The sequence below is a fragment of the Gopherus flavomarginatus genome, chromosome 12 (genome assembly GCF_025201925.1).
Source record: "Gopherus flavomarginatus isolate rGopFla2 chromosome 12, rGopFla2.mat.asm, whole genome shotgun sequence".
Taxonomy (NCBI): Eukaryota; Metazoa; Chordata; order Testudines; family Testudinidae; genus Gopherus; species Gopherus flavomarginatus.
Window position 1 is genome coordinate 16,520,204 of NC_066628.1, and position 7,080 is coordinate 16,527,283.

The 7,080-nt window shown below is 44.1% G+C and overlaps 1 pseudogene; it reads right to left on the bottom strand.

The window, feature by feature from the left end:
- Positions 1-3,077: 3,077 nt before the first annotated feature.
- LOC127033201 (olfactory receptor 11A1-like) lies at positions 3,078-4,115 on the bottom strand (annotated as a pseudogene).
- Positions 4,116-7,080: the final 2,965 nt, after the last annotated feature.

Below are 7,080 nucleotides of genomic sequence, written 5' to 3' on the forward strand. Positions count from 1 at the left end.
ACCTACCATTCATAAGGACCACATATGGCTATTAAGAAAAATCATTTCACTAGGAGGGTGGTGAAGCACTGGAATGGATTATCTAGGGAGGTGGTGGAATATCCATCCGCAGCGTCTTTTAAGGCTTGGCTTGACAAAGCTTTGGCTGGGAGGATTTAGTTGGTGTTGGTTCTGCTTTGAGCAGGGGATTGTATTAGATGACCTCCTGAGGTCTCTTCTAATCCTAGTATTCTATGATCTGAATGGTATTAAATCAAACACCTTGCACAAGTCTAAGTAGATCACATCTATTTAGTTACCTTTACCAACCAAAACTTGTAATCTCATCAAAGAATGAAATCAGATTAGTTTGACAAGATCTGTTTTCCATAAAACCAGGTTGACTGGCATTAATTATATTCCTATGCTTTCATTCTTTATCATTTGAACCCTGTACAAGCTTTTCCAGTATTTTGCCTGGGATTGATGTCCTATAGTTATTCAAGCACTCTGCTCGCCTTTTTTGAATATTGGCACAACATTATCTCCCTCATTCCTCTCCCTCCTCTTGCTTGACTTTCTCTAGACAGACTTTCTATGAACTTGTATTGTCAAGAAGGAGAGAGATGGTCAGTCCAAGACACACATTTCTGGGGACAAGTTTGGGACTGGGAGCTTGCTGGTGTTCCCCTGTATATAGTTCATGAGAGGCTGGCTGTAACACTCATGCAATGTAGCTGGGAGTGATTTACATGCTGGGGGCTGCATGTGAGCAGGCCAGGAGTGGTTGTTGTCACAGTGAAGCAATGTAAAAGGCACCCCAAGCTGGAGAATTGAGGGGACACAGCTGTTCATCTGTTCAAACTGTACCCTGGGGAATGTCACAGCATCCTGGAGCTGAGACTTAATTAACAAGATACTCTCATGTCTAATAAAGTATTGCTTACAAGTTCTTTACAGCCAGGCTGGCTATGACCCCTACTCCTTATGACAAAGCACATTGCCAGCTTGCCTCTTTGCTAAAGGATAAAATCTTGTCCCTTCTCCTCTTTTTTTTATGCAGTTACAGACTGTTGTCTCTGCCCCTAAAAGGTCCCCTCTTCAGAGACTTTTCTTGAGGTTCCTTTTTCTTTGTAAATCCTCAGGCCTGCATCTGACCCAGACAGTAAACGTAGGTTTTCTCCCCAGATGTTCATTGTTCTGTGTGCTGATTGAGTTAGCCCTGAGCCTTGCCTTGACTCAGGTGACAAACTCTCCTTTAACAGTTTTGGAACCTAATATTTTACATATCTCTTAAACTGTTGCCTGTACAAACATCTTCCAATAATTATGATGATCAGTGAACTACTTGCTCCTGGTAGAGACCTCACATGCCACCCTTTGGTGAACTATTATGCGTGTAAGTGGCTTAGAGGATCCCTGTAAAAGTCTATGGACCCCCTGAGCCCTCTGCCAGTTCACACCACGAGGTCTCTGGATCACAACAGCTTCTTCAATGTAACCCAAAAGGGGCAGTGGGTGCTGTGCACTAGCTGAGATGAATCCTGAGTGACTGAGATAAGTTTGGGGCTGATCCATGCTGTAGTGTGAGCCCCAGTTGTGTGAAAGAAAGATCCTTAGAAGAACAACTTGATTTTGCAAATGCTGTTGCTTGAGAAGGTTTGGGGGGGGTTGAAACTCAGGAATCTCTGGTTCAGTTTTGGAACACTGATGTTATGTAACTGCCCCACGAGGCAGGGAAAATTTTTAAGCACTTAGAATGATCCACCGAGAAAGTGAAGCTCAACCCTAATCATAGCTAGACTTGGCAGAATTCATTTTTTTAAAACATAATTTGATGGATAATATTGAAGTTCATTTTTAAGCATTATTTTCTACTTTTTATTTTCACAGTGGTGCAAAATTATGGGCTGTCAGACAATGGAGTGGTCAGACGATAATTGTTTAATGGCAGCAGACATTTAGATTTACAAATTAAATTTCATAACCATTAAAACACAAATTGTCAACTGACATGTCAATGTATACAAAGTAAATATCCTTAAATCAAACTCCAGTAAGTTCTCAAGTAACATTTTTCTTACTTTGCCTGTCTGCACATTTTGGTTATATTTTTGGAAATATTTTTTTCTTGATTTGTGCATGTATGGGGAAATTGATGCTTATCAACATTGACTGATAAAAATCTAATCCTTCCAAGCCTAATTATAGCAGAGCTACCAGTCTGCATTTTCTGCTAACATAGTGACGCTAACGGGGCGACAATGAATTGCTGATACAGAATCTGATGCAGTTCTTGGGAAATAAGATGTTTCTGCCAGGTGCTGTCACAGACCAGGCTGTGTTCACCCACAATCATGCTCACCTGGGACTTGACATTACAGGATGCTGAGTGCCCTCAATTCCCATTGGCTTCACTGAGAGCTGTGGGTGCTCAGCATTTCACAGGAAATGCCCAGCGCACTGTAGGAATGGACACCATGTGCTTTCCCTGCTGTATAATTGACAGATCAGATTTCAGAGCTATGAAGTTGGGAAATTTGCAAAACAAGGGTACCCTGGGCAGTAAGGGATCAAATCAGCCATTCACACAAGTGTGGCAAGAAACTCCATTGTACAGATAAGGAAACAGGTTCAGTGAGGTGAAGTCAGCTTCCTTGGATCCCAGTGACAAAACAGGGAATAGAAGCCAGGTCTCTCTGCGCCTTTATCACAGTACCAGCCTTTCTTCAATACTGTCCCACCTCAGTGCTCAAGTTCTTACAGAGCTATTGAGTCCTGGGCCTCCTCTCCCATTACCTTGGCTTATTGAAGGAGATGGATAAAAAGAAATATTGAGCATCTGATGCAATCCATGGTAAAGGGGCCCAGTATAAAACACAATGTGTGCTCATGTAATTACAGGCAGTATTATAATGGAAGCACAAGATGTCATCTCTCTGCCTTGGTACCTCATTGACGAGGTGTTTTAAAGCAATCCACAACAGCAGTGATAAATATCAGACTAATCTAACCACAACTACCAGGATCCCTGTGCCCAAACAGCACATATATCAGCTCCAATACTGAGCGTGAGCTACAATGGCCACTGACCTCACCTAAAAAGCCTGATGGCCAATGAGAGAGGTTACTCAGACACATTACAGTAAACCAGCTCATTCTCGTTTCACATGCACTGAACAAACTATGATAAGAAGGTTTGAATCCTTTTGACAGTAGAGAATTTAGGGCCTCTTTGACCTCTCTGTTCCTCAGGCTGTATATGAGGGGGTTGACCATGGGAGTCATGACTGTGTAGAAGACAGAGACCACTTTGTTCAGGTCTCTCAGTGTATCAGTTTTTGGTAGCATGTAGACAATCATTATGGTCCCATAGAAAATTGACACCACGATGAGGTGAGAGGAGTAGGTGGAAAAGGCTTTTCTCTTCCCAGAGGTGGAAGGGATTCTCAGGATGGTGGTGATGATACAGACGTATGTTGCCAGGGTTAATAGATATGGTGGGAGAGCGCATATAGCAGCCATTATGGTAGTGATAAGCTCCATCATATGTGTGTCACTGCAGGAGAGTTTTATTACTGAGATGAAGTCACAGAAAAAATGATCAATTTCATTGGGGCCGCAGAAAGTTAATTGTTGCTTTAAAAATATTGTTATGTCTATAGCCAGAGAACAACTAATCCAAGTGCCAACTGCTAGCGGGAGGCATGACCTGCCATTCATAAGGACTGCATAGTGCAGTGGTTTGCATATTGCTAAATACCTATCATAAGACATCACTGCCAGGAGATAGCACTCTGCAGCTGCCAGGAAACCAAAGAAATAATATTGTGTGAGGCAGCCACTAACAGAAATGGTTCTGTTCCCAGTCAGGAAACTGGCCAGCATCCTGGGCAGGATAGTGGAGGTGTAGCAAGTCTCCAAGCAGGACAAGTTCCCCACGAAGAAGTACATGAGGGTGTGAAGTTGCTGATCAGTCACAACTAGCACAACAATAGGATGTTCCCAGCCACCGTCACAATGTAGATGGCAAGAAATAGCAAGAAGAGAAGAATTTGCAGCTCAGGGAGATTCCCAAATCCTAGCAGGATGAAATCTGTGAGAACTGTTTGATTTCCCTGCCCTGGGTTCGCCATGAAGTGCAACTATGGGAAAGAAAACACAATTTACAATAGAATCTGAAGATGATACATTTTTATCAAGCAGCAGCATCAATGTAGTTCCATAAATATTCCATAAGGCCTCTCATCCTGTTGGTTCAGTGAAGAACCAAGACTCTGGTAGCAAATTTTCTAGTACCGCAACTTCTACTTGGATCTTTGAGTTTCCATCATCACTCTAATTGTTTCAGTGACCCAGGCAAAAGATCCAGGGTCATCCGATAGGAAACTGCATCGGCATGGTTGGATGGATAAGATGACATTTGCTTCCCTTTCCTGAATGATCTATTTTTAGTGACGCTGAGTATGAAAGATTTGTTTACCTTAAGGCTGGCATAGAAGATGATGGAACCTGTGATGTGACCACTTCACTCAGTGTTTCAGAGAGCAGGATCCTGGTTCTGCCATCTGTCTCCTATCTACACCCCTTTGATGTGTTTTAGTTGTCTCAAGGTATGTCTACTCTGCACATTATTGGCAGCAGCGTGTAAGGTATGTGTAGCTACACACCGCAGTGAAAAGCAATAATGAGACCTGCATGCTCCTGGCTGAACACCCTAGGTGTGCTGAGAACCTTGGTTTGCTTTGCCTTGTATCTCTCAGCAGAAAATGAACGTCTCTGCTAAGCCATTATTTATCCTGCAAACGCAGCAGGTGAATTCTCCCTTGAGATGTCTGCTAATGAGCATTTTAAATTACTGGAAGGAAAAGTTATTCACATGTTTTGGTTATTTGTTGCGGGTAGACAGTATGTTAATAGAATTATACTTCTTCTGGCCACAGAGGGGATGGAACAGAGAAGGAAAAGCTTCAGAACTAAAAATACTTTGTTGTTTTTGAAGCCCTAGACATAGACCAGGGCCCCTTTGTGCTAGGTGCTGTACAAACACAGAACAAAAAGATAGTTCCTACCCTAGGCCTCTCTCACTCTGGCCTGTTAAAGCTTTGTATGAAATAGTTAAAAATCCATCGGGCACAAAGAGAGAGACAGACTTACACTTGCTCTATAATGGGGCACTCATGTAGGAATTGAGGCTCCCGAAGCTCCAGTCCTCTAACTGCAGTGAATATTTAGTTATTTCATACTCCTTAGTGTCCTAGAGCTGTCCTGTGCCCTAGTGCCTGAGTGCTCTGCAAAGGCAGAGTGTGAGTATGTGGGTTACAGCAGATTGGGTCATTGCTCAAGAAGAGCAGAGTTATGGTTGTGTCCACAAGCACTTTTACTTTGTACATCCTGGTTAGGATGAAGAAGGTCCAGGGTTCCAGAAAATGGTGGGGATGGGAGCCGATGTTGGTGAAACTTGGACCTTCCCCTTCTCTTGTCTTTTAGTCAGCCAGCTTGGTGATGACCAACTTTCCTCTCAAAGTCTCTTTTTTTGAGAACCCCAAAAGGGAGTGGTGGGTGGAATAGCCCATCCCCTCATTATCTTGTCCATCAATTAGCTCTAATTTGTGATACATCAGTTTTGGTTCATTGACTTCATGTATCACGCTGTTCTCATTTACCAGGCATGACCATAAAACCATCCTTGAGTTATACCAGGGGACCTTCTTGTTTGGACTAATTCAGACTTTTGCCTCTTCTGTGCACCTTTTCCCATCAACGTTTATTGTTCTAGGTTATTGTGATTCTCTGTGAACTTTCACGCACTTCTGGCAGTTGAGCTCACAATGAGGATAAGTTCGTAAGGCCCAATGTTCACAGACCCTTTGTGAATCCAGCCTTGGTGGGATTTCTGAAAGCACTGCAGTGCCCAACACCCTTTAAAATCAGTGAGTTTTAGGAGCCTTGGTGCTTTAGGAAAACCCAGTAGGCACCTAAATACCTTTAACAATCTGTCTCTCAGTGCTCTTGAGATAACTTAAAAACCCACCTGCATCACTAAAGTGCAGTTCAGTATAACTCACCACCAGCAAACCTGAAAGTTCCAATAACTCTCCTCTTCTATATCTTTTAGATACAAATCCTTGGTGTCAATTCGCTGAATACAATATCCTGGCAATAATGGGCATAATGAATGGAGCTACCCCACACGCCACACCAGCAAATCATATACACCTTTAGCTGCAGTGACCTCAGTGGGAATCCTCCGGCGTTTAAAGGTAAGCGTGTGCTTAAATGCTTTGCTGTATTGGAGCTGGAGTGGTCAGTGCTAGGCAGGGTTCAGTCTGCTCACATTGATCGTGAGGATTCCCCACCATGGCTAGGTCACTGGCACCAGCACTTTGGACCAAACTGTGCAGGTTGTAAGTCCAGAACGGAGCTTGACGAGCGGATCTGGGAAAAGTGCTCTGTGAGGGAGACACAAGTACATACGGCAGAACTGATGCCTAAAATCATTGTGGTCATGTCCTCCCATGACGCTCATGGCATACACACAGAGAAGTGTGTATGCCCCTCAGGGCCGACATTTCCACTAGGCGATCCCACGCTGTTGCCTAGGGCAGTAGGATTTGCAGAGTGCCATTTTGCTGCCCTCAGTGGAAATTCGGCGGTGGGGGGTCCTTCCGCTCCGGGTCTTCAGCCGAAATTCAGCGGTGAGTCCTTCACTCACTCTGGGACCCACCACCAAAGTGCCTGAAAGACACGGAGTGGAAGGACCCCTCCCGCAGCTGAATGCTCAGAGGAGCAGCGCTGTCACCTAGGGTGGCAAAAACCCTGGCACCGCTTCTGATGCCACTACATACACACTTCTGTCCTTCCCTGTCACAGAGTTTCCTTATTCCACAAAAGGGCTCACTACATACAGAGAGTCAGACTCATAATTATCTCACATCAAAAGTAACGAAGTTTGAAAATCCCTGTGGTTAGCCTCCATGGCAGGAATGGTATTATTGTCACGGCCGGCTTTAGGCCGATTCCTCCAATTCCCCCAAATTAGGCCCTACACCTAAGAGGGTCCCCGCACCCAGCCAGAGTGCTGTAAGCCCCGCAGCCCCA